The sequence below is a fragment of the Camellia sinensis genome, chromosome 3, assembly GCF_055761805.1.
Source record: "Camellia sinensis isolate YWXY chromosome 3, ASM5576180v1, whole genome shotgun sequence".
Lineage (NCBI taxonomy): Eukaryota > Viridiplantae > Streptophyta > Magnoliopsida > Ericales > Theaceae > Camellia > Camellia sinensis.
This window is the reverse complement of record NC_138963.1, coordinates 1657950-1685896: the sequence shown is the minus strand read 5'-3', so window position 1 is coordinate 1685896 and position 27947 is coordinate 1657950. Positions and strand designations below refer to the sequence as shown.

General features: G+C 41.0%; 1 protein-coding gene across 3 annotated transcripts in view; it reads left to right on the top strand.

Moving 5' to 3' along the window:
* Positions 1-27947, top strand: part of LOC114297590 (putative LRR receptor-like serine/threonine-protein kinase At1g06840) — a 70680-nt gene that overhangs the window by 14850 nt on the left and 27883 nt on the right. The gene's annotated exons all lie outside the window — the stretch shown is intronic.

The following is a 27947-nucleotide window of genomic DNA, read 5'->3' as shown; positions in this document are numbered from 1 at the left end:
GCCATACAATGCCTCAAAAGGCGCCATACCAATACTCGAATGGTAGCTGTTGTTGTAGGCGAATTCAGCTAAGGGCAAGTGACTTTCCCAGTTTCCCTGAAAATCAAGGACACACATTCTCAGTAAATCCTCCAGAGTTTGGATGGTCCTTTCTGATTGGCCATCTGTCTGAGGATGATAGGCACTACTCAATCTCAGTTCAGTACCCAGTGCAGCTTGTAGGCTTTGCCAAAACCTCGATGTAAACTTCGAATCCCTGTCAGAAACAATAGACACAGGCACTCCATGCAGTCTTACAATTTCATCAATATAGATAACAGCCAATTTGTCCGCATTATAGATTGTCTTGACAGGTAAGAAGTGAGCAGATTTGGTTAGTCTATCAACAATAACCCAAATTGAATCCATACCTTTTCTGGAGCGAGGTAAACCAACGACAAAATCCATCGTGATATGCTCCCATTTCCACTCTGGTATGGGTAAGGGTTGCAATAGTCCGGCAGGTCGTTGATGTTCAGCTTTGACCTGTTGGCAATGAAGACATTTGGATACAAAATCAGCAATCTCTTTCTTCATTCCCGGCCACCAGAAATTCTGTTTCAGATCTTGGTACATTTTCGTATTCCCCGGATGGATAGACAATTTCGAATTGTGGCCTTCTTGCAGAACTCTTCTTTTCAGTTCAGTATCATTTGGTACACACAGTCTTTCTTGAAATTTCAGTACATTATTCTCAAATTTGAATCCCGGTCTCGGTTTAGATTCTCTTTCTTCGATGATCTTCTTCAAGAAGTCATCCAGTTGCTGCTTCTCTTTAATTTCCTCAATCAGTGCCGGTTGAGCAGAAATAGCAGCTAAGGTTCCACCTTGTTCCCGTAAAACAATTTCAATTTCAGATTTTTCAAGGTCACAAAGCAACTCTTTCTGTCCTGTAAGCAAACATGCTAAGTTTCCAATCGATTTCCGGCTCAATGCATCGGCAACGGTATTGGCTTTTCCTGGGTGGTACAAGATCTGTAGGTCGTAATCCTTTATCAGTTCTAGCCATCTCCGCTGTCTCATATTCAGTTCTTTCTGTGTGAAGAAATACTTCAAGCTCTTGTGGTCGGTATATACTTCACATGTTACCCCGTACAGGTAGTGACGCCAAATTTTCAGTGCAAATACTACTGCAGCAAGTTCCAGATCATGGGTCGGGTAATTCTTTTCATGTGGTCTCAGTTGTCGGGAAGCATAAGCTATAACCTTCCCATTCTGCATTAAAACACATCCCAAACCCTTATGAGAAGCATCACTAAATACAGTATAACCATCCGTACCTGAGGGTAAAGTCAAAACTGGTGCAGTCACAAGTCGAGTTTTCAACTCCTGGAAAGCAGATTCTCTTTGGTCGGTCCAGTCAAATGATGTCCCCTTTTGAGTTAACTGAGTCAATGGTAGGGCAATTTTGGAGAAATCTTTGACAAATCTTCTGTAATATCCAGCCAATCCCAAAAAGCTTCGGACTTCAGTCACATTTGTTGGTCTAGGCCAGTTCACCACAGCTTCAATTTTCTGCGGATCAACAGAAATTCCATCTTTGCTAACAACATGTCCCAAAAACATAACATGGTCAAGCCAAAATTCACATTTAGACAGTTTAGCATACAGTTTCTGTTCCCTTAAGGTTTGTAGGGCAAGTCTCAGATGATGTTCATGTTGTTCTATACTTTTGGAGTAAATCAATATGTCATCGATAAATACAACAATAAAGTCATCAAGGTATGGTTTAAAAATTCTGTTCATGAGGTCCATAAAAGCAGCTGGTGCATTCGTGACTCCAAAAGGCATAACTAGAAATTCATAATGTCCATACCTCGTTCTAAAAGCAGTTTTATCGATGTCTTCCGGTTTAACCTTCAGTTGATGATACCCCGATCTGAGATCAATCTTAGAAAACACTTGTGCACCCTGTAACTGATCAAATAAATCATCAATGCGTGGCAAAGGGTATTTGTTCTTTACAGTTACCTTATTCAGTTCACGGTAGTCAATGCACAGTCTCAGTGAGCCATCTTTTTTCTTTACAAACAAAACCGGTGCACCCCATGGTGAGGTACTAGGTCTAATAAACTTCTTGTCTAACAGTTCTTGCAATTGCGCCTTCAATTCTTTCAGTTCAGTTGGGGCCATTCTGTAAGGAGCTTTAGAAACTGGCTGTGTTCCGGGAATCACGTCCACGGTGAATTCAATCTCCCTATCAGTCAAATCTCCTGGAAGATTATCTGGAAAAACATCTGGAAATTCCCTGACTATAGGAATACAATTCACATCAGTTTTAACACTATCATCAGTAGACACAGTCAGTACAGAACACAGATATCCTTTACACCCCTTTCTAATTAATTTAACAGCTTTCACTGACGAAATCAAATACGGAGGAGGTACTACTCCACTCCCATTAAACACAAATTCAGGCAAACCAGGTGGACGGAAAACAACTTGCTTGGTCACACAGTCAATAGTGGCATGATATTTTTGTAACCAATCCATCCCCAATATTACGTCAAAATGATCAATGTTCAATGGCAGTAAATCAATAAACAGATGCATATCCCCAACAATAATTTCACATGCGGGGTACATATAATCACATGTCATGGATCCCCCTACGGGTGATGATACGGCTAGCAGATAGTTCATGGGTTCTAAGGGTCTATCCAATTTCCGTGAAAAAGCATATGATACATAAGAATGCGTAGACCCCGAATCAATCAGTACATATGCATTTTGAGTACAGATAGAGAGAATACCTGACACAACGGTCTCGGTATTCTGCACATCTCCCGGTACTAGTGCGAACACTCGGCCTTGCCTCATAGGCTCTTTCCCGGTAGCTTTAGGGTTAGGCTTTGGTGGAGCATTTGACACTGCTGCGCTTGGTGCAGCTTTACCACTGGCTTGTGGAGTAGAGGGGCAGTCTTTAACCATGTGGCCCACCTTGCCACACCTGTAACAGGCTCCAGATATTCTGTAGCAAACCCCTTTGTGCTTCTTGCCACATTCAGAACAGGGTGGTATGAAACCACTCCCTTGGCTGGGGCTAGTTGTCAACCCCGTATTCTGTTTCTTGTTGGCTGGGTTGTGCTTGCCTTTCTTAAATTTGAAACTCTGCCTTTTTCCATGCCATTCAGTCGTTGGTGTTTCAGATTGTTTCACTGCTGCAATGTTTGACTCGGCCATCAATGCCCGGTCGAGAACACCCACAAAAGTTGGTAGTTTCAAAACATTTATCCGGTCAAGTATCGCCACATTAAGGCCACCTTCAAAATTTCTGGCCTTCTTATATTCAGTATCCACCATGTGCGGTGCATAACGGGCAAGTTCAGTAAATTTCGTCTCGTATTCTGCAACGGACATTGTGCCCTGCTTCAGTTGTTCAAACTCAGTTACTTTCCTATCCCTAACACACTGAGGGAAGTACTTTTCAAAGAAGGACTCCTTGAACTGAGCCCAAGTCATAACAATGTTTGTTTCGCGGATTAACATCCACCACCTTCTAGCCTCTTCTTGTAGGGTGAAGGTAGCTAACAGTATTTTGTTCGCTTCTGAGCACGGAAACACTTCAAATAATTTCTCTGTTTCCAGAACCCAAGCTTCAGCTTTTAACGGTTCAAGGCCTCCCTGGAAGGATGGCGGTTTCATTTTGCTGAACTTCTGGGTAAGAGCAATTATATCCCCATCATTCACATTCACATTAGGTTCCGGCTGAACCGGAGGAGGAGGTGGTTGGGGGCGGTTGGTTCTGTTGTTGTTCAAGTCTAGCAGTTATCAGTTCTATCATTCTTTCCATTCTTTCCATTCTTGCCTCAGTAGATGAGGACTCAGGTTCATTTGCATTGTCCATTTCACTATAAGCAGTTATAACAGTTTTAAACATAAGCAGTCATTTGTTTCATAGTTTAAGACATTAACAGATATTCAGTCATAACATAGCCACACACTTTTCAAGTTCATGAGATGTCCTAATTACTTTTTCTAGGACCCCCTATAGCTCATTTGGACACGTGTGTGCGGTATAACTCGTGGTAAGTATCGCTCTGATACCACTCTGTCACGACCCAAACCCGGCCCTATGGGTTTAGCACTGTAACCGGCCAGTAATCCGAGATTACCGAAGGCCTGCTGAACAGTAATACAGTGAAACAGAGTACAGGGCCTGGCGGAAGCCAATACAGTAAATAAATAGTGTCCATTGAGCTGTGACAGTCTGTATGCAAAAAGGCTTTTCATACATTATACAAAAACAGTACAGAACAGTATACACAATATTCACATCCATTTAACTAGGGACTCAACCCCACATAACAGTACAGAAAACATTCCGTCTGTACAACACAGTATACAAAATTAACAGTCACACAGTACAGGGACCTAATCCCTGTATAACAGTACAGTAAACAGTCAGTCTATACAAAACAGTGAAACAGTACAAAAAGGGGGAAATTCTAAAACACCCCTAAGCCTTAACAGTAGGCTCGGAACCTCGCAGTGAGGCACAAAGGCTGGCTTGACAAAACTGGAGTAACCCTGACGCCTCTAGCTGCGGTCTGGTGCCTGTACACCTACATATATATATGAGCAGTGAGCTAAAGCCCAGTGAATAACATAAAGCGTAAAGGGGTTTAGAATGAATGTCCTTACAGTAATGAAAACAGTTCATTTCAATCAGTAATTCAGTTGCTCAGTACAGTAAACAGTCATATGTGGTACATCCATTAGCATAACAGTAACAGTAGGTCTTAAAAGACCGAACAGTAATGATGGCCATCAGTCAGTAAACAGTAGTGGTTCCACAAGGAAACCGACAGAGATCTCTGTGACAGTAACAGTAACAGTAAACCGTAGATACTAAGGATGCCACAGTACAGTTCAGAAATAAAGGACATACATTCATTCAGTAAATAATACCAGTTCAGTAAACAGTTCAGTTCAGTATTCAGAAGATAATCAGTTGAACATATCTTTACACAATTGTTACTCACAGAGTTCTGGGCTACAGTATGCTAGAGCGTGTCTCCCCAGTTGCCAACCCTACACAGTTCACAGGTTGAACACACTAAGCTACACAGTTGGGAAATCTCATAACTTAATCCCTAATTTGCCTTGGTGTGTTCTACAATGATATCCTCATCAAGGTGCCTTAAACTAGGCCTAAGAATGCCTAGGATGGGATGAGGATGCAAAAATACACTTAGAAAACATTTCGCAAAGTTTGCTGAAAATAGGAGCCTCGCTCGAGCGAGACTTTCTACGCTCGAGCGTAAGTCCAAAATCAAAGGCTTCGCTCGAGCGAGGAATCCTTCGCTCGAGCGGTCTGCAAAACAGTAAAAGTACTGGATGCTGAAATTTTACGCGCGATGGTCGCTCGATGGTCGCTCGAGCGGAGCCCTGGACAAAGGTGTTCGCTCGAGCGAGGAATCCTTCGCTCGAGCGAGGAAGCCAAATCTGGAATTTCCAGATTTGCCTCCCAAGCTCAAACCAAGCATTCAACCACTCCAAACTCGACCTCTTGGGCCCAAATTCTGGAAAACATCATTGAATTCAATGTATAACAAGTTTCAAAGCTCAATTTATGAATTCAAGCCCCAAATGTGAGTCAATTAAAACCACATTCAAACCCATTTTCAAGAACAACATTCAAACATGCATGAATGAGTTTTAAACCAAATTGAAGCTCCAAGGCTTGCTCAAATGAGCTCATTTCTTTCCAAAACCAGATGAAAACATGGTCTATAACAACAATATGAGCATGCATGTACCAATGTCCATGTAATCAACTTCAAAATGCAACAATACCAACATGCATGCAAGAAATGATCTTCAATCCATCATTTATGGACCAAATCATGACTTAGCTCTACAAATTAACATGAATCATGCAAGAATGAACTCAAGGACAGCAACAAGAAGATGGATGTCCTACCTTAATCTTGTAGAATTAGGAGTGAGGGAGCTCAAATATGCAAATACACTTCAATTACCAAGCAATTCTTCAAGTTTCCAAGGAATTCAAGGTGAATTCACTCTAACTCTCTACCTCCCTCTCTCTAGTCGGTGGTGTGCTCAAAATGAGCTGATGAAATGTGTATGTGTGAGCATAATGAGAATCAAAGATGATCCAAGTAGTGGGCCACTTAAGTGGCAAAATGGTAATTAAGTCCAACTCTTTAATTAGCTTAATTTAATCTAATTTAATCATACCTAATCAATTTTCAGATACTTATACCATAAAATCACATTAAATATGAGGGTCACGTAACATCAATCGGTTTCAGATTCGGCCGCCGATAAGGCCTTCAAATAGCAGTTTAAACATATAAACATGAACAGATAATCAGACAATCAAACAGATAGAATGCAATTAACTAACATATACTCGGTCAATTCAGTTTCCAATTTCAGTCAGTCAGTTCAGTACTTTAATCAGTTCAATTATCAGTCAGTTATCAGTCATCATCAGTTCCGTTTAGCAGTAATCGGTGATTATCGGTAATCAATCAGTCCCTAATCAGTAAACAGTATGAGGGTTGTTACATTATATGCCAAGCTTAGCAAGTGTGAATTTTGGCTTTTCAGCATTTCATTTTTGGGCCATGTGATTAATGAAGAAGGAATCGCTGTTGATCCAAGTATGATTGAAGCCGTCGTGAATTGGCTGACGCCGACCAACGTGTCCGAGGTTCGTAGTTTTCTGGGTTTGACCGGCTATTACAGGAAGTTTGTGAAGGATTTCTCAAGGATTACAGTACCACTGACACAACTAACTCAGAAAGGAGTGGTTTACGAATGGACCGAGGATAAGGAATCAGCTTTTCGGGAGTTAAAGACGAGGTTGGTTACAGCACCGATACTTATACTACCGTCAGACAAAGAAGAATTTCAGATTTGTAGCGATGCTTCACATAAGGGATTGGGTTGCGTGTTGATGCAAGGAGGTAAGGTTATAGCGTATGCATCATGTCTGTTGAAACCTCACGAAAAGAACTATCCTACCCATGATTTAGAGCTAGCAGCCGTGCTGTTTGCTTTGAAGATTTGGCGACATTACTTGTATGGGGCTTCTTGCCAAGTTTTCACAGACCATCAGAGTTTAAAGTACTTATTCACTCAAAAGGAATTAAATTTGAGGCAGAGAAGATGGCTTGAGTTATTAAAAGACTACGGCATGCAAATTCAGTATCACCCAGGTAAAGCAAACTTAGTAGCCGATGCATTGAGCAGAAAATCAGTTGGAAGTCTGGCGTGCTTAACCATGATTTCAGTGGAGTCGACCGTTATAGAGGAAGTGAAGGTCAGACAAATGGAAGACGGATTCTTCAAGAAGTTACCGATGAGATTCTCACTAAGCCGAGGTCAGGGTACACTATTGAAAATCAGATACTTAAGTTTGAAGAAAGATTGTGCGTGGCCGACATTCCAGAGTTAAAAAGGAAGATTCTGCAGGAATCTCATGGTTCCAGATTTGCTGTTCATCCAGGGAACACTAGGATGTATCAAGATGTGAGACAAACTTTTTGGTAGCCGAATATGAAAATAGAAATAGCCGAGTTCGTATCTCAGTGCTAACATTGTCAACAAGTGAAAGCAGAACACCAGAGGCCAGCAGGGCTACTTCGACCTTTGCCGATTCTTGAGTGGAAATGGGAACACATCTCCATGGATTTTGTTGTTAGTTTGCCGAAGACGCAGAAGGGTATGAATTCGATTTGGGTTATCGTTGACAGATTAACTAAGTCAGCACACTTCTTACCTGTTCAAACCACATTCAATGCTGACCGACTTGCAGTATTGTATATGAATGAGATTGTGAGACTTCATGGAGTGCCGATGTCCATTGTGTCAAACCGAGATCCGAAGTTTGTTTCTAGACTTTGGCAGAGTTTACAAAGAGTGTTGGGAACCGAGTTGAAGTTTAGCACAACTTTTCATCCCCAGACCGATGGATAAACAGAAAGAACGATTCAGACGCTCGAAGATATGCTCAGACTATGTGTGTTAGATTTCAAGGGAAGTTGGGAAGTACATCTACCGTTGGTAGAATTCACTTACAACAACAGTTACCAAGCTAGCATTGGCATGGCACCGTACGAAGCTTTGTATGGAAGGAAGTGCAGATCGCCGATATGTTGGACTGAAGTGGGAGATAAAGCTTGATTGGTCCTGAGCTAGTTCAAGTTACGGCCGAGAAGATTAAGCTCATTCGACAAAGGATCAAAACTGCTCAAAGTCGACAGAAGAGCTATGCCGACCAGAGAAGAAGAGAGTTGGAATTTGAAGTTGGGGATCATGTATTCCTAAAGGTTTCACCAATGAAAGGAACTTCCAGATTTGGGAAGAAAGGTAAGTTAACACCTCGTTACATCGGGCCGTTTAAAATACTTGAGAAGATTAACCCAGCTGTGTATAGACTGGCTTTACCACCGGAACTAAGTCAAGTCCACAATGTGTTCCATATTTCGATGTTGAGGAAGTATATTCGGGATCCACTGCATGTAATTGATTATTCCGGGATTGTGGTTAATGAAGAACTAGGCTACGAGGAGAAGCCGATAAAAATTATTGACAGACAAGTGAAACAGTTGAGGAACAAATCGATACCAATGGTGAAAATTGAATGAAAAGAGCATTATGACAGGGATGCTACATGGGAAATGGAAGAAGAAATGAAAATCCGTCATCCGGGATTATTTGTAGAGCAAGGTAATTTAAGTTTGGGGACCAAACTTCTTTAAGGAGGGTAGGATGTAACAACCCTCACTCTACTCTAGTCATGCTTGCATATATTACATGATCTTGTCTTAATATGTTGCATTTTGCAAACCTTGATTTGTTTTGCTTAAGTGTTTCTTGCATGTTTTGTACCTTGCTTGGTGTGAGTCTTGCCGAGGTCATCTTCAGTCTAAAATTATCTTGGAGCCACTTTGTTTGACCTCCACCTTCGCCCTGGCATATTGGCCGAGATGTCATTATCTACGCCGAGGTGTTTATCACCAAGGCCGAGATGTGTATTATCTAGGCCGAGATGTTACCTTTGCACCTAAGTGATCTTGTCCTGGAGTGGTATGACCTAGACCGAGGTGTGGCACATCTAGGCCAAGGTGTGGCACAGCTTAGTCAAGTATTGTCCTTCCTAGCCGAGATCATTATTCCCTTACTTGCCGATGCCTGTTCATTAGCCGAGATCATTACCTGCCGGAGTGCCTATGCCATCTTGCTTGTAGAATACACCTTGTCATGGTCTTGTCTTTTCACTCAGTCACCTTTTTCAGTAGAGCCAACCAGTCGTTGCCACGTGCCCCAGCCGAGTGTTAAGTCAGCCAGCAGACCTAAAAATGTATCATTTTGCTATCTGCCTTTGTTCTTGAGGAGAGAGAAGCTCTAGAAGAGGGAGAAGGAGTTCTTAGAGGAGGGATAGATTTTCCAAGCTTGATCTTCACACCTTGAGCCGTTAGATTCGTGTCTTGAGGTTAGAATCTTAATATACTCTTGTTGTTCTTATTGATCATCTAGCTGCATTGCATGATCGAACCTGATTTGCAAACCATGCATCAATTTAAAGTTTGGTTTTAGAAAGAGAAAGTGATATTCATGTGTTCTTGAATAGAAGCCTTGTTTGATCCGAAAGCTTGCATCAAGATTCATGTATTTGTGTTTGTTTTCATGAAAACTTCAAGTATGGGTGCCCAGGTCTACGTTTTTGAATTCATGACATGAAATCTCAGATTTTGTAATGATAAGTTATGATCTTTGCATTCATGTTCTTCATGTTCAAGTTCTTTTTGTTCGTCATGTCCTTCAAGAAAGGGAAACCCAGATTTTCCCGACTTCATTCCCTTGAATGCGGCCACGGGACCACACCTCGGCAAGGAGGTGTGGGACCTCGGCCAAGACCTGGTTGGTGCCCGGTATGTCTTCCCGAGATGAGAAACAATGTTTTGTTTTGGTTTGGTTTGCCTTGGCTTCGAAAGAATGCCGAGATCATTTGCGTTCATGTAAAGCTTGCTTGATAGTGCATTCAATAGACGTTGCCATGTGTTTGTAGGACTTGGACTCTCGCTTGACCCCGACATTGAAGAACTATGTGAGTGGTATTTTTAATAAAGCTATGTTATAAAGTTTTGATAAAGCTTTGCCTTGTTTGAAAATTATTTGTTAAGCATGAATGGCTATCCCTATTTTGTATATCAAGTCTTATCTTGTTTTGATGACAACCTTTGAAAGTCCGTACGTGCTAGGGGACTAAAAGCATTTGTAGCACAACCTTTGGAAGTTCGTATGTGCTAGGGGACTATAAGCATTTGTGGCACAACCTTTGAAAGTCCGTACATGCTAGAGGACTATAAGCACTTGTAGCACAACCTTTGAAAGTCCGTACGTGCTAGAGGACTATAAGCATTTGTAGCACAACCCTTATTAATGTCACCCCTTGAAACTTGAAAGCCTTGAAAGACTTTGATTGATGAAGCTTGAAAGACTTGTTAGATGAACTTGTTTTGCCTTTGATTTTGTGCAAGATATAATGTGTGTCGCTTGATAAAGATCTCGGATATTATTCATGCAAACCCTTTATTACTTGTACCATTCACTGAGTATCCAAGCTCACCCTCTTTATATATATGTAGGTGATGAGCAGGACGGCGGTGACGCCTAGATGTGCCTTGCAACTTGTTTTGGACTCGCATTTTGTAGCATCTTGAAGATCATGCTTCTTAGCTCGTAATTCATTATGTTTTGTATATGATGGCTTGAGAAGCCTTTTGGTCAAGATGTATTTTTTTGTACTTCATTTTATTATACCCAAGTTGTAAAGCTATGTAAAGATGTATGCCACTTCATTTGACTTATGCACAGCTCTTACGGACTAATTAGATCTAAATTTATTGCTTCCGCACATGTTAGCCCCATATATATACTCTGATTGTGTGTGAATTCTTGTAAGTTGGCCTTTGGTAATTTCGGATTATTGGCCATCACGGCACCATTCTACTAGGGGCAGAATGGGGTCGTGACTAGCGTGGTCGCAGAGTCTGACTATTTTCTTGAAGAGCAGAGAGAAGATGTGATATGTTGATGGCAGGTTACAGGCACCCATCACCATGGACCCGAGTTATGATCAGTGGGAGATCACCAACTCCCTCATTATAGGTTGGTTGATACAGTCTATGGTCCCGGAGATTGGAGAGGACTATCTCTCTATGGATACTGCACAGAATATTTGGGAGGCAGTGACTACTACTTATTCTTGAAAGGGGAACTTCTTCCAGGCATTTGAGTTACGTTGCTCCATTAAAAGGTCGGTCCTATCCTTCAGTATTTTACCTTCCTTAACAATGGGTAGAAGCGACTTGATCACCTTCAGGATTACAAACCTGTCTGTCCCACTGATTCTGTTGATTACCGGAAGTTTGTGGCACAAGAGCGGGTCTTCAAGTTCTTGGAAGGCCTCAATGTGGAGTATGATCTGGTTCGGAGCAAAGTACTGGGCATGGATGTACTTCATTCTGTCCAGGAAGTCTTTACTTTTGTGCAGAATGAGGAGAGTCGTCATTCTGTGATGCTTCCTTCTACTACTACTAATTGTTTGGCCTTGGTTTCTGCACCCTCTCGCGACGACAACCATATGTCTTGTGGTTCTCGTCCTTTCTCTGAAAAGGATCATCTTTATTGTGATTACTGTCGTCGACCTTGTCACACACGAGAGACTTGCTGGGAGCTGAATGGAACTACTTTTGGTGGTCGCGGAGACCATCCTGGTACTCGAGGGAGTCGGTTTGGTACTAGAGGCCGAGGGGCCAATGCACGAGCTCATCTTTCAGACACTGTTGAGCCACTATCTTCATCTCCTATTGTCTCCTCCGCTACTGGTGTTTCGAGGCTATCCGCCTTGGATTTTGAGATTGCTCTTCACTACTTGCTAGACCGTTAAGCCTCCAGTTCTACTACAGGTGCACCCTCTTCTTCCTTTGCCAATTCAGGTAACTAGGTTTCCTCCCCATATGCATTGCTCTCTTATACAACTGTCCCATGGATTATTAATTCTGATGCTTCTGACCATTTGTCTGGCTCCTCTAATTTATTTTCAGAGTATAACCCCTCCTCAGGTCAAGAAAAAGTGCATAGTGCTGATGGTACCATTTCGTCTGTGTCAGGGAAAGGTTTAATTCATGCCATCTTTTCTCTTCCTTTGTCGCCTATCCCCATGTTCCCAATTTCAGTGTTAATCTTTTATCTTTGAGTCGTATTACCCGTGACTTAAATTGTAGCGTGACATTTTTTCCTGATCATTGTCTTTTTCAGGACCTTATCACGAGGAAAAGAATTGGCAGTGGTAGAGAGGAACACGGGCTCTACATTCTGGATTAGACAGACAAGCTGGCTCATTCATCTATTCAGTTACCATCTACCAAGGAAGATATTTGGTTATGGCACCGTCACTTAGGACATTCATCTTTTTTATTACTTAAGCATTTATTTCCTTCTGTTTTTGAAAAAAATAATGTATCAGATTTTTAATGTAAGTCTTGTCAACTTGAAAAACAACACAAAGTCTCTTTTGCTCCTTCTATTAATAAAAGTTTAGTTCCATTTGTTTTGATTCATTCTGATGTATGGGGTCCATTCCATTTTGTGTCTTTAACCGGTCAAAAATGGTTTGTTACCTTCATAGATGATTGTTCCAGGGCCACTTGGGTCTATTTGATGAAAGATAAAAGTGAGGTATTTTCTGTGTTTCAAAACTTCCATAAAATGGTCTGTACTCAGTTTGGGGTGGTTGTTAAAATTCTACGTTCTGATAATGGGAGGGAATATATTGACTTTGGTCTTGCCACTTACTTCGCCACTCATGGCATTATTCACCAGACTTCATGCACTAATACCCCTCAACAAAATGTTGTTGCAGAACGCAAAAATCACCATCTCCTTGATGTCGTCCGTTGTCTATCCTTTAAGATGCGGGTTCCTCGATCCTATTGGGGGGAAGCGGTTCTTACTGCCGCTTATTTGATTAATCGTTTTTCTACCCAAGTCCCACAAAAACAAACACATCTTCAAGTTTTGTTTGGGTCTATCCCTTCCGGGTTCTCTATTCCTCTTAAGACTTTTGGATGTGTTTGCTTTGTCCATAATCATTCCCCCACTCGTGGTAAATTGGATTCTAGGTCTCTTAAGTGTGTTTTTCTTGGTTATTCTGCCACCAAAAAGGGTTATAAGTATTATCATCCTCACACTCGTAAATGGTTTGTCTCTATGGATGCCACTTTCTTTAAGTCTCAACCTTACTTTTCGACCCCCCCCCGATATCACAGTCATCCTTTCAAGGGGAGTCTTGGTGTGAAGAGATTCCTGTTCCACTTCCGCCAGTGGTTGAATAGATAGAGAATGATGAGCCAACAGTTGTTGAGAAAAAGGAAGCAGGCAAAGTTTATATCAGGGATAAGGACAAACAATAAGTCACATGGATGCAAGAGACTACTTTTCTTCCTCTACTGTCAACTTCTTCTCTGAATGAGTGTCTAGAGTCGCCCCCCTTTCCTGAGAGTCCAGGTAATTCTGATTCTAGTGCTTCTATTCCTGCTTTTTCAAATCTTGATGTTCCCATTGCTAATAGGAAGAGAGTTAGGTCATGTATTCAACATCCTATTAGCAATCATGTCTCTTATTCTCATCTGTCTTCCTCATATAAAGCTTTTCTGTCTAAAATGTCTTCTGTGAGTCTACCGACCAATTTTTAGTATGCTCTCTCTATTCTTGAATGAAAACATGCCATGATAGAAGAGATAAGAGCTCTCAGCAAGAGTGGCACTTGGGAGTTAGTGGAGTTATCTAGAGGAAAAAATTCATATGGGTATAAGTGGGTGTACACAGTAAAATACAAAGTAGATGGTTCCATAAAACGGTACAAAGCAAGACTTGTTGCTAAGGGCTTCACTTAGACTTATGGGGTGGATTACCATGAGACATTTGCACCAGTTGCTAAGATGAATTCTATGAGAATCTTGCTCTCTCTTGCTGCAAATTTGGATTGTCCACTTCATCAATTTGATGTGAAGAATGCTTTCCTTCATAGAGACCTAACAGAAGAGGTCTATATGGATATTCCTCTTGGTTTTGCGGATGCTAAGTCCAACGGTAAAGTATACAGGCTCCAGAAGTCACTTTATGAGCTAAAGTAGTCTCCGAGGGCTTGGTTTGAAAGGTTTGCTCAAGCTATGCTGAAATATAGGTTCAAGCAAAGTCAAGCTAATCACATATTGTTTGTGAAACACTCCTCACATGGTAAGACCACAGCTCTTATTGTCTATGTTGATGATATTGTTCTGATAGTAGATGATGTTGAGGAGATTCCTCATTTGAAAGAATACTTAGCTAAAGAGTTTGAAATCAAAGACTTAGGTTATTTGAAGTATTTTTTGGGCATTGAAGTAACTCAGTCCAAGGATGGCATCTTCATATGCTAGAGAAAGTATGTACTTGACTTGCTAAAGGAAACTAGAATGCTTGGAGATAGACTATGTGATACACCTCTAGAACCGGGCGAGAAACTGAGTGAGGATCAAAAGGGAGATCCAGTGGACAGGGGGAGATACCAGAGACTAGAGGGCAAGCTCATATACTTATCCCATTCACGTCCAGACATTGCCATTGCCGTGAGTATGGTGAGCCAATCCTCGAACTTCCCACTTGGAGACAGTTATGAGAATCTTGAGATACCTGAAGACTTCTCCTGGAAAGGGTCTCTATTTCTCAAAACATGGCCATCTCAGTGTGGAGGCATTTACTGATGCAGATTGGGCTAGATTAGTCACTGATAGACGATCAACTTCCGGATACTGCGCATTTGTTGGTAGCAACCTAGTCACATGGCAAAGTAAAAAATAGAATGTGTTTGCTAGATCTAGTGCTGAGGTCGAATTCAGGGTTATGGCACAAGGTATATGTGAGTTACTATGGATTAAACTATTGTTGGGAGACTTGGGAATCCATCAGGCTAACTCCATGCGACTATACTGTGACAACAAGGCCGCAATCAACATAACTTATAATCTAGTTCAACATGATAGAACTAAGCATGTGGAGATTGATAGGCACTTCATTAAGGAAAAACTCACTAGTGACATCATATGTATTCCATTTGTGAAGACTAGAGACCAACTAGCCGATGTTCTCACCAAAGGGGCTAGGAAGCAAACCTTTTCATGACATTCTCAACAAGCTGGGCATGAGAGATATCTTCGCACCAGCTTGAGGGGGAGTGTTAGAATAGGAAATAAGTGATTGTATTTCCTTCTTATTTATTCCCTTGATTGGTGTAATGGACTGGCCCATATTTTATGCCTTTTGGCATTCCTGTAATTACTCAATATTATTAATATAAAAGGGAATGAAGTCTAACTCATTCCCTAACTTTTTCTTTTCTCCAAACCTACAATCTATTCCCTGAGTCATTATCACATTGCCCTATGTCATATTTGGATTCATTTGCATGTCTGTTGATGGAAAAACTCTTATCAATTTCTCAAGCCTCCTTACTATTAAAGTGGGAATGGCAAATAAGGACATGAATTTTATCCGTAAGCTAGACATCTTCCTCTTAAGAAGGATCCATTTACCACCTAATAAGTATTGCCTCTTCAAAGTAGCCATTGTCTTTTTAAATCTCCCCACTAGCACTTTCCAAAATGTCTATTCTAACTTATTTCCTATTCTAACACTCTCCCTCAAGCTGGTGTGAAGATATCTCTCATGCCCAGCTTGTTAAGAATGCCATGAAAAGGTTTGCTCCTTAGCCCCTTGGTGAGAACATCGGCTAGTTGGTCTCCAGTCTTTACAAATGGAATACATATGATGCCACTAGTGAGTTTTTCCTTGATGAAGTGCCTATCAATCTCCACATGCTTAGTTTTATCATGTTGAACTGGATTATGATCTATGTTGATTGCGGCCTTGTTGCCACAGTATAGTCGTATGGAGTCAGTCTGATGGATTCTCAAGTCTTCTAATAATAGTTTAATCCATAGTAACTCACATACATCCTGTGCCACAGCCCTGAATTCTGTCTCAACACTAGATCTAGCAACCGTATTCTATTTCTTACTTCGCCATGTGACTAGGTTGCCACCAACAATTGTGCAGTATCCATAAGTTGATAGTCTGTCAGTGACAGATCCTACCCAATTTGCATCAGTAAATGCTTCCACACTGAGATGACTATGTTTTGAGAAGTAGAGACCCTTTCTAGGAGAAGACTTCAGGTATCGCAGGATTCTCATAACTACCTTTAAGTGGAAGGTTATAAGAGCATGCATAAACTGGCTCACCATGCTGCTCACGGCAATGGCAATGTCTGAACATGAGTGAGAGAAGTATATGAGCTTGCCCACTAGTCTTTGGTATCTCCCCCTATCTATTGGCTCTCTCTATTGATCGTCACTAAGCTTCTAGCCTGGTTCTAGAGGTGTATCACATGGTCTACCTCCAAGCAGTCTAATTTCCTTTAGCAAGTCCAGCACATACTTTCTCTGACATATAAAGATGTCATCCTTGCTCCTAGCTACATCAATACCCAAGAAATACTTTAAACGACCCAAGTCTTTGATTTCAAACTCCTTGGCTAAGTATTCCTTCAACCAAGGGATCTCCTCAACGTCATCCACTGTCAGAACAATATCATCAACATAAACAATGAGAGCTGTGATTTTACCATGTGAGGGGTGTTTCACAAACAAGGTGTGATCAGCTTGACTCTGCTTAAACCCATATTTCAGCATAACTTGAGCAAACCTTTCAAACCAAGCCCTAAGGGACTATTTTAGTCCGTAAAACGACTTTCAAAGCCTGCATACTTTACCTTTGGACTTAGCATCCGCCAAACTAGGAGGAATATCCATATAGACCTCTTCTGTTAGGTCTCCATGAAGGAAGGCATTCTTCACATCAAACTAATGAAGTGACCAATCCAAATTTGCAGCAAGAGAAAGTAAGATTCTCACAGAGTTTATCTTAGCAACCAGTGCAAATGTCTCCTAGTAATCTCCCCCATAAGTCTGAGTAAAGCCCTTAGCAACCAATCTTGCTTTGTACCGTTCTATAGAACCATCTGCTCTGTGTTTTACCGTGTACACCCAACTGGATTTTTTCCTCTAGGTAACTTCACTAACTCCCAAGTGCCATTCTTGCTGAGAGCTCTCATCTCTTCCATCATGGCATGTTTTCATTCAGGAATAGAGAAAGCATCCTGAAAAGTGGTAGGTAGACTCCCAGAAAACAATTTAGACAGAAAGGCTTATATGAGGAAGACAGATTAGAATAAGAGACATGATTAGTAATAGGATGCTAAGTAGATGACCTAACTTCCTTCCTATTAGCAATAAGAATATCAAGTTATGAAACATCAGGAATAGGAGTACTAGAATTAGAATTACCTGGACTCGTTGGAGATGAGGTTGACTCTAGACACTCATCCAGAGAAGAAGTTGGCAGTAGTGGAAGGAGAGTAGGCTCTTGCATCCAGGTGACTTGTTGTCCGTCCTTGTCCTTGATATAAACTTTGCCTGCTTCCTTGTCCTCAACAACTGTTGGCTCATTATTCTCTATCTGTTCAACCATTGGCAGAAGAGATACATGTGGAATAGGAATCTCTTCACACCAAGGCTCCTCTGAAGAGAGGACTGGGATACCGAGGAAGGCGGAAAGTAAGGCTGAGACTCAAAGAACGTGACATCCATGGAGACAAACCATTTGCGAGTGAGAGGGTGATAACACTTATAACCCTTTCGGGTGGCAGAATAACTTAGAAAAACACACTTAAGTGACTTAGGATCCAATTTACCACGAGTGGGAGAATGATTATAGATAAAGCAAACATAGCCAAAGGTCTTAGGAGAAATGGAGAAATGAAAGAGGTAGATCTGAACAAAACCTGAAGAGGTGTGTGTTTTTAAAGGACTTGGGTAGGAAGACGATTAATCAAATAAGCGGCAGTGAGAACCATTTCCCCCTAATAAAATCGAGGAACCCGCATCTCAAATGATAGGCATCGGGTGACATCAAGCAGATGGTGATTTTTGCGTTCTGGAACACCATTTTGTTGAGGGGTATTAGTGTATGAAGTCTGGTGAATAATGCCATGTGTGGCGAAGTAAGTGGCAAGACCAGAGTCAATATATTCTCACCCATTATTAGAACGTAGAATTTTGACAACCGTCCTAAACTGAATACAAACCATTTATAGAAGTTTTGAAACACAAAAAAAACCTCACTTTTATCTTTCATCAAATACACCCAAGTGGCCTTGGAATATTCATCTATAAAGGTAATAAACCATTTATGACCAATTAAAGACACAAAATGGGATGGACCCCACACATCATAATGAATCAAAGAAAAGGGAACTAAGCTTTTATTAATAGAAAGAGCAAAAGAGCCTCTGTGTTGTTTTCTAAGTTGACAAGACTCACATTAAAAATCTGACACCTTATTTTTCTCAAAAATAGAGGGAAATAAATGCTTAAGTAATAAAAAAGAGGGATGTTCTAAGCGACGGTGCCACAGCCAAATATCTTCCTTGGTGGATGGTAATTGAATAGATGAATGAGCCAGCTTATCGGTCTGATCCAGAATGTAAAGCCCATGTTCCTCTCTACCACTGCCAATCCTCTTCGTTGTGATAAGGTCCTGAAAAAGACAATGATCGGGAAAAAGTGTCACGCTATAATTTAAGTCATGGGTAATACGACTCAAAAATAAAATATTAACACTGAAATTGGGAACATGGAGGATAAAAGACAAAGGAAGGGAAGAGGTGGCATGAATTAAACCTTTCCCTGACACAGATGAAATGGTACCATCTGTAATACGCACTTTTTCCTGACCTGAGGACGGGTTATACTCTGAAAATAAATTAGAGGAGCCAGACATATGGTCGGGAGCACTGTAATCAATAATTCATGGTATAGTCGTATGAGATAGCAATGCACATGGGGAGGAAACTAAGTTACCTGAATTGGCAAATGAAGAAGAGGGTGCACCTGTAGCAGAAGTGGAGGCTCGACGGTCTAGTAAGTGACGAAGAGCAATCTCAAAATCTGTGGCAGATAATCTCGAAACATCAGCAGCAGATGAGACAACTGGAGATGAAGATGATGGCTCAACAGTGTCTGAAAGATGGGGTCGTGCATTGCCCCCTCGATCTCTAGTACCAGACTGACCCCCTCGAGTACCAGGACGGTCGCCTCGGCCACCAGAAGGAGTTCCATGCAGCTTCCAACAAGTCTCTCATGTGTGGCGAGGTCGACGACAGTAGTCACAATAAAGGTTATCCTTCTCAGAGGAAGGACAAGAATCACGAGTCACACGGTCGCTATCGCGAGAGGGTATAGAAACCAAGGCCAAGCGATCAGTAGTAGTAGAAGGAAGCATCGTAGAACAGTGACTCTTCTCATTCTGCACAAAAGCAAAGGCTTCCTGGAGAGAAGGAAGCACATCCGTGCCAAGTACTTTGCTCTGAATCGGATCATACTCCACATTTAGGCCTTCTAAGAACTTGAAGACCCGTTCTTGCGCCACAAACTTTCGGTAACCAGCAGAATCAGTGGGACAGATAGGCTTGTAATCTTGAAGGTGATCAAGCCGCTTCCATCCATTGCTAAGGAAGGTAAAATACTGGAGGATAGTCTGCTCACCTTGTACCGACCTTTCAATGGATCGACGTAACTCGAAAGCCTGTGAGAAGTTCCCCTTCTTGGAGAAAGTAGTGGCTACGGCCTCCCAAATATCCTGGGCCGTGTCCATAGACAAGTAGCCCTCTCTAATCTCCGGAAACATAGAATGGATCAATCAACCCATAATCAGAGAATTAGTGATCTCTCATTGGTCATAATGAGGGTCGGCGACATTGGGTGCCTGAACCCACCCATCAACATATCTCATCTTTCTCTTGCTCTTCAAGAAAATAGTCAGATTCTGTGACCACGTGAGGTAATTCTGACCATTGAATAGACAGGTGGTGATTCTAAGGCCAGTGTCGAAGGTATCAATCATAGTAGAAGGGATGACAGAACTCTCGCCCTAAGAGGGCTGAGAAGTAGTAGATTCACTAGTCAAATCTGCCATAGGGACGCTACTAACTATTCCTCAACCACAATGCCAATCACAAACCCAGAAGTTGAGAGTGGAGAAACAAGCTCAATAGTAACTAGTGACTTATAAAGTTTTTTTTTTTTGGTATTATACTTTGTTTCTGTTCTGTTTTGTTTTTTTGTTTTTTTTTGTTTTTTTGTAATATAACTAACGAACCATTATAAGAAAAGAGAGAGAGAGAGAGAGAGAGAGAGAGAGAGAGAGAAGAACACTGTGAGAGAGAGAGTCGACAGAAACCTAGGAGATGCCGACAGAAGCCAAGGAAGCCAGAGGGGCTGTCGACAGGTCCTAGGGTGCCAGAGAAGCTGCCAACAGACCCCCTAGTGGACTGACGATGGCTTGGGTGAGGCCCTAGAGTGCCAACAGACCCCCTAGGAGATAGACGATGGCCTGGGTGAGAGGCTACTATGGCCGACTGGGCTCCTGGGGAAGATAAAGCTACCGGTAGACAGAAAGAAGGTATAGGCTAGGGTTTAGGCTCTAATACCATGTAGTTTAGAGAAGAGAAAGAGTTAGGGAATGAGTTAGACTTATTCCCTTTTATATTGATAATTTTGAGGAATTACAAGCATAATTCTGAGCAACCAAAAAGGAATAAATAAGATAAATAAGAATACAATTATTATTTCCTATTCTAATACTTCCTATTCTAACATTGTGCTGGTTTAAGGCTCCAGTTTCCCATCTCCTTAATACTTGGGTTTTAAGGAGAAATGTGGGTTAGGCTTTTCAATTTGGTATCAGAGCTTGGTTAGGCCTATGATTGATGTGCTGTTTGTCTGGCGACTGTATATCTTGGCCCAGGAAGGTGTGTTGGAGTTGTCCCATCTATGCTGGTTATAAGGCTCTAGTTTCTCACTCCTTAATACCTGGATTTTAAGGAGAAGTGTCGGTTGGGCTTTTCAACTTGGTATCAAAGCCTACCAAATCCTAGACATGTTTCCCTCTAGAGTTCTTTCTCACTCTATAATTTTTTTGTTATCAAGGTGTTTTCTCTTTTCTTGGTGTTGATCATTGGTTTGTTGATGTGGTAAGCATGAAAATAGAGAAGACGAATTTGTATCTTATTGAATTAATTCAAAAGGTTGAGTACATATATATATACTAAATAGAATAAAGCCCTAATAACCTAAACTACTAAACTACCCCTTATGAATAACATAAACTACAATAATTCACACTTCCCCTCAAACTGAGGATGCGAGCACAGAAAGCATCGAAAATTTGCCAAGAAAAAAACAAAAACGAGCAACAATGTGAGTCTTCGTAAAAAAATCGGCCAACTGTAGAGAGGAGGGAACAAAATGGAGAGCAATAGTGCCAGCCTGAAGATGCTATCTGACAGAGTGACAATCTATTTCAACATGCTTGGTCCATTCATGAAAGACGGAATTATGGGCAATTTAGACAGCACTCTGATTATCACAATACAACAAAGTCGGATCAGAAAGACAGACACCTATATTAGAAAGAGGCCACCGAAGCCAAATAATTTCGAAAGTAGCATGAGCCATGGCACGATACTCAGCCTCAGCGGTGGAACGAGCAACAACAGACTGTTTCTTACTCTTCCAAGATATGAGAGGATCGCTGAGGAAAACACAAAGACCAGAAGTGGATTTGCGATTAGAGATGTCACCGACCCAATCAGCGTCGGCATAGGCACGAAGAGTCAAGTCCGAAGAGGTAGATAACAACAGACAGTGCAACAAAGTACCACGAAGATAGCGCGGAGTATGGAGTAAGGCAGCCCAGTGCATGGAAGGAGGAGCAGAAACAAACTAACTAAGAATGTGCACACCATATGAGAGATTCAAACAAGTAACGGTGAGATAAACAAGGCACCCAACCAACTCGTGATACAAAGTGGTATCCTCAATAGGAATGCCATCAGAAACAAAAAACTTAGCATGCAATTCAGGAAAAGTGTCGACAATTATGTCATCAGTGAGATTGGCACGAAAAAGAATATCACGAGCACATTTAGTTTGAGAGCGAAGATACCTAGTAGGAGAAGTAGCAACCTCAATACCAAGAAAATACCAAAAAGACCCCAAATCCTTCATTTCAAACTCCTGAAACAATTGATGCTTAAACTCCTCAATAGTACTGTAATCAGAGCCAGTGATGATCATATCATCCACACATAAGAGAATGAGAACAAGGCCAACAGAAGTGCGCCGAACAAAGAGAGCACAATCATGATGACTAGGGCAAAAACCAAGCTGAAGTGCAACAAAGTGAAATCGCTCATACCAAGTACGAGGAGACTGCTTGAGACCATAGAGAGCACGGCGAAAATGACAATCAACATTAGGAGGGTGAGAGAGACCTAGTGGAGGGCGCATATATATTTCTTCAGCAAGATGCCCATTCAGAAAAGCATTTTTGACATCGAGTTGAAACAAATGCCAGTGATGGGAAGCAGCAACAGAGATAAAAGTGCGAACAATAGTCATCTTGGCAACAGGGGCAAAAGGCTCATTGTAATTAATCCTATACTCCTAAGAACCGTTAGAAAGGGTTTTGACCTTATAGACCCATTTACAACCTACAACATTCTTGTCAGCAGGTAATGGAACCAAATCCCAAGTCTGAGTGTTAGCCAAAGCAGTTAACTCGTCATTCATGGTAGAAATCCAATTGAGATCATGACAAGCTTCCTTGTAGAACCGGGGCTCAAAATAGGTATGAAGACAAGAAAGAAAAGACTGATAGCAAAGAGAGAAACATGTATTACCAAAATCATAACAGTTTGGAGGATGACGGTCTTGCTTTGGAAAGTGATGTGCAGGAGGAGTAGGATCCAGAGAAATAGCTGGAGGGACAGTAGAGCTAGAGACAGGCGAGCTCGGAAGTGCTTTGCGGTGCTGATAAACAAATAGAGGAACAGGTGAAGCGGGAGCAGGGGAGGTAGTCGCTGGTGAGATATCAGAAGTTCTAGGAAGAGGTAAGGTAGAGACCTCAAGATCAGAAACAAACCCATTGGGAGAAACATTACGAGGAAATGGGTTAATGTGAACCAATTCATCCTTGGTAATAAGGGCAGAGGTGGAAGGTATAGTGTAGTAAGGTAGTTTTTCTAAAAAGGTGACATGCCTAGACACATATAGATTTTTGGTGACAGGATCATAGCACCGATAACCTTTCTGATTAATGCCATACCCTAAAAAGATACACAGGACACAACGAGAACTAAGCTTAGAGCGTTCCCGTTTAGGAAGGAGCATAAAGCATATAGAATCGAAAACACGAAGAAAAGAATAATTGGGAGTAACACCAAAAAGTCGCTCATACGGAGATGAGCCTGAGAGAAGAGGAGTAGGCATCCAATTGAGAAGATATGCAGCAGTGAACACTGCTTCTCCCTAGAATACAGAAGGGACAAAAGACGAGAGCAACAAAGAGTGAGCTGTATCAAGAAGATGGCGATATTTGCGCTCAGCTCGACCATTTTGGGTAGGAGTGTCAAAACACGAAGACTGATGAATAGTGCCATGAGTAGCTAAAAACTTCTCAAACTTTGACAAGTATTGCTCACCCCCCAAATCAGAACGGAGAATTTGAATGGTGGTGGAAAACTGAGTGTGAATCATGGAGTGAAAATTAGAATATATTTTGTAAAAATTAGATTTTTGAGTCATCAAATAAACCCAGGTGAACCGATTATAATCATCCACAAAAGACACATAATATTGCGAACCTCCCTTGGTAAGTATAGGGGAAGGACCCCAAACATCAGTATGAACCAATTGAAAAGGAGAAGATGAAATAGAACTACTTTTATTAAAAGGAAGAGCAGAAATTTTAGCCAGTTTACAACCACGACACTCAGAAATATTATCAATGGGAAAATGGCCTAAATGTCCAGACCGAACTAACATCTTCAAACGATCACTCGACAGATAACCTAACCCAGAATGCCAAATATAAAGTAAAGAAAACTTATTGTTTAAACAAAATGAAGACAATGCAGTAGAAGACACTTCTGGAGGAACATACTAGTTGTCCAAGATATATAGTTCTTCAACTCTATGCCCGATCTCAATCTGCCTCTTGGATATCCAATCCTGCACAATACAATGAGAAGAAAAGAAAACAATATCAAAACTGGAATCAGATAGTTGGCTAATAGAAATAATACTGAGTGAGAGATGAGGCACATAAAATATAGGAGAAAGAGACAAATGAGAAGAGGAAATAGAACCAATAGAGTGTACAGGCATAGAAGAACCATTAACGGTAGCAATAGTGATAGAAGAAGAAGGGGAGACACAATTACTGAGGAGAGATGCAACATGGGTCATATGATGTGAACAACTAGAATAAAAAATCCACGAAGTGTGGATATTACCTGAAGAAGATGAACTAGACAAACCTAACTGAGTGGTAGTCATAGTGAAGGCCTGGGACGAAAGATTTGGATTGGCCACCATGAAAGACTTGAACTGCTTAAACATAGACTGCATATTGGAAGACGAACCATTCTCAGAAACTGGTGTAGAAAAGGCAGCAGATGAGCAAAATCCCGAAGATGTCGGCTTAGAAGATAGTGGCCAGATGAACGACCCTTGGGCCGCAAAAGGTTAGGACAAGCATGTTTCCAATGGCCTTTCTGATGACAAAAGCTGCACTTATCCATGGAAACCCAAGGCTTGGACTTAGCAGTAACCTGAAATAAAGGAAAAAGTGGAGTAGGCAAGAGTGGAGGAGTGGCAAAAACTAACTGGGAAATAAGGGCACTATGAGCCATCTTAAATCGAGTTTCTTCCGCAATAAGCTCATGGACAGCCCCATCCACAAAAGGCAAGGGAGACTGATGTAGAATAACTCCCCGAAGTGGCTCAAATTGATCACAAAGGGCCATAAGAAATTGAAGAAGACGTTGCTTCTCCCGATACTTGGTATAATTGTCAAGTAACTGCAAATCTGATGGTTCCATCAAAGCAAACTGATCCCAATAAGTAGTCATCTCATTGTAGAACTCCTGAATGGACTTATCTTTTTGACTAGCACTGCAAATAGACATCTCAAGCTCATATTGTTTTGCAAAGTTAGACTCAAGGTACATAGTTTTCAAATAGTCCCAAACTTGTTTAGAAGTAGAATAGTTGAAAAAAAATTCATACCAATGGTAGTTTGAACTGAATTATGAAATCAAGTAAAAATTTGTGCATTTTCCTTATCCCATTTAGTAAAATCGGCCTCAGTTTCTGTGGATTCCATAGGTCTAATAGTCACACCAATAACATAATTCCATATGCCTTTACCCATTATAAAATTTTTCATTACACGAGACCAATAAGAGTAATTGATACCATCTAACTTAGTGGTGATAACTTGCAATTTATCATTAGCTATAGCGCTATAATTTAAACAACACAGTGAAATCAAAGCAGAGTGAAAAGCAGCAAATGAATACCCGTAACTTAACAATAGACAACTGAAGACTGAAGGTTGTAACAAATCAAAGAAACCAGCCGTGGACTGAAGTCGAAGCAGAGGTATAGACCAGAGATGTCACGAGGACAGCGAGAGGTCACGCACAGCCCTAATAGGGAGTTGCGAACAACTGTGAGCACCAAATGAAGATCGCGAAGAGCTTCAAGACACTAGATGAAGTGCAATTGTAACTGGAGCAGTGATAGGGGAGAGAGAGGGAGAGAGAGAGCACTAGAAGAGTCTGCGAATAGGCTGCAATGTCTTGTGATGACCTGATGATGAGTCGATTCTTGAGGAGTTGTTTTAGACGAATGGTTTAGAGAGTGAACCATGAACACGAGACGAGAGAGACTACGTGCAACAGAAGCTAGGCCAGCCGTTTGTATGGCTCTAATACCATGAAAACAGAGAAGACGAATTTGTATCTTATTGAATTAAATAACCAAAAGACTGAGTACAAATATATATACTAAACAGAATGAAGCCCTAATAACCCAAACTACTAAACTACCCTTTATGAATAACATAAACTACAATAATTCACAAAGAAAACTCTGTAGTTTTTACTTGTTTCAAGGTTATCGGTGTGTTCGGTAGCATTGTTCTGTAATAAGCTGAATTTTCTGGCTACTTCTCTATCGTTTTAGGGTCCCTGTGTTGATGTGGTAAGCACATATTTGGTTCCTTTTTTTAATTTTTTTTTTTTTCTGAGCCACCAGTGTGTTCGATAACATTCTTTGTGGGACGCTGTTTTTTCGGCCTTTCTATTTATGGTGATTTGCCATTATTTCGGCCTTGTTGCTTTCTTTCGGTTGGTTTCTCTTACTGCCACCATGACTAATTCCATGCACGTTTCTCTGTTGCAAGATGTTGATTCCTTATCTATGTTCTTTGCAGTTGTTATTGAAAGGAGTGATTACAATTGATATTGTCTTTCGGCAACTTCATTGTAGTTGTTTGTAATGATCATCATATTTTCGAGTTCAAGTTGGACACTTTACTTTAACCGTTTCATGTTACACTTGAGGGAAGTGTTGGAGATTATATTATGTTGTCAAAGATATTAGAAGACATAGAATATATCAAAATATATGGAGGTCCCATGATTTATTCTTACTATGATTTTTTGCATTTTTGATTTATTTCAATTCCTTAACTGAAGGGATTTAATTGTATTTTTCACTGTATATATATATATATATATATAGTGTATCATGTAAACAAGAATATCAAGTTGAGTGAATGAAAAATGTAATCCTTTAAGGCTTTGTGTGTGTGGATGTAGGCCAATATTGGCCGAAACACATTAAACCTTTGTGTTCTTACTTTTCTCTTCTTTGTTTTTATTATCTCTCTATATTCAATCTTATTACCTTATTACAAAATTCAATTTGGTATCAGAGCTTGGTTGGACTCATGATTGGTGTGCCGTTTATCTAGCTATTATATGTCCTGGTCCAAGAAGGTGTGTTGGAGTTGCCTTATCTATACTGGTTATAAGGCTCTAGTTTCTCACTTCTTAATACTTAAATTTTAAAGAGAAGTGTGAGTTGAACTTTTCAATTCACAATCCCTCATCTTTCCATGCAACTCCCCTGCTTCTACATGTATCTCAATTTAGGGGTGCAACTCGGGCGGGTTCGGTCGGGTTGGGAGTTTGCCCAAGCCCAACCCGAATTGTATTTGGCAGTGCCCAAGCCCGCCCAAGCCTGACCATCAACCCGAGCATTGCTGCCCAAGCCCGGACCAAGCTTTATATTTTGAACTCGGGTTAGCCCGAATTGCCCGAAATTCACAAGTCCAAGCAGAGCACAGGCTTGGTCGGCTCTATTTTTTTTATATATATATTTAATGTGAATCAAACACAAGATTATATATATATAGAAGTCACAATCTAGCAAGAGCTAATTATATATATATATATTTATTAGCCTAAATTTTATCTATATATATAAAATTATTATCGGCCCAGATTATATATATATATTTATATATAAATCAGTTACATATTCCTGATGCAAGAACAAAGAAGGAGGAAGCTTACCCAAGGCGGATCTACAAGGGCTGAAGAAGGAGGAAGTAAAGGTGGAGATCGAGGATGATAGGGTTTTGCAGATTAGCGGAGAGAGGAAGGTTGAGAAGGAGGAGGAGAAGAACGATACTTGGCACCGTGTGGAGCGTAGTAGCGGGAAGTTCGTGAGGCGGTTTAGGCTACCGGAGAATGCGAAAATGGATAGGGTGAAGGCATCTATGGAGATTTACCTCGGCCGTTCTTCAAAGTTCAACTCTCCTAAACAAAATATGAAATGAGTCTGAGAGAGAGA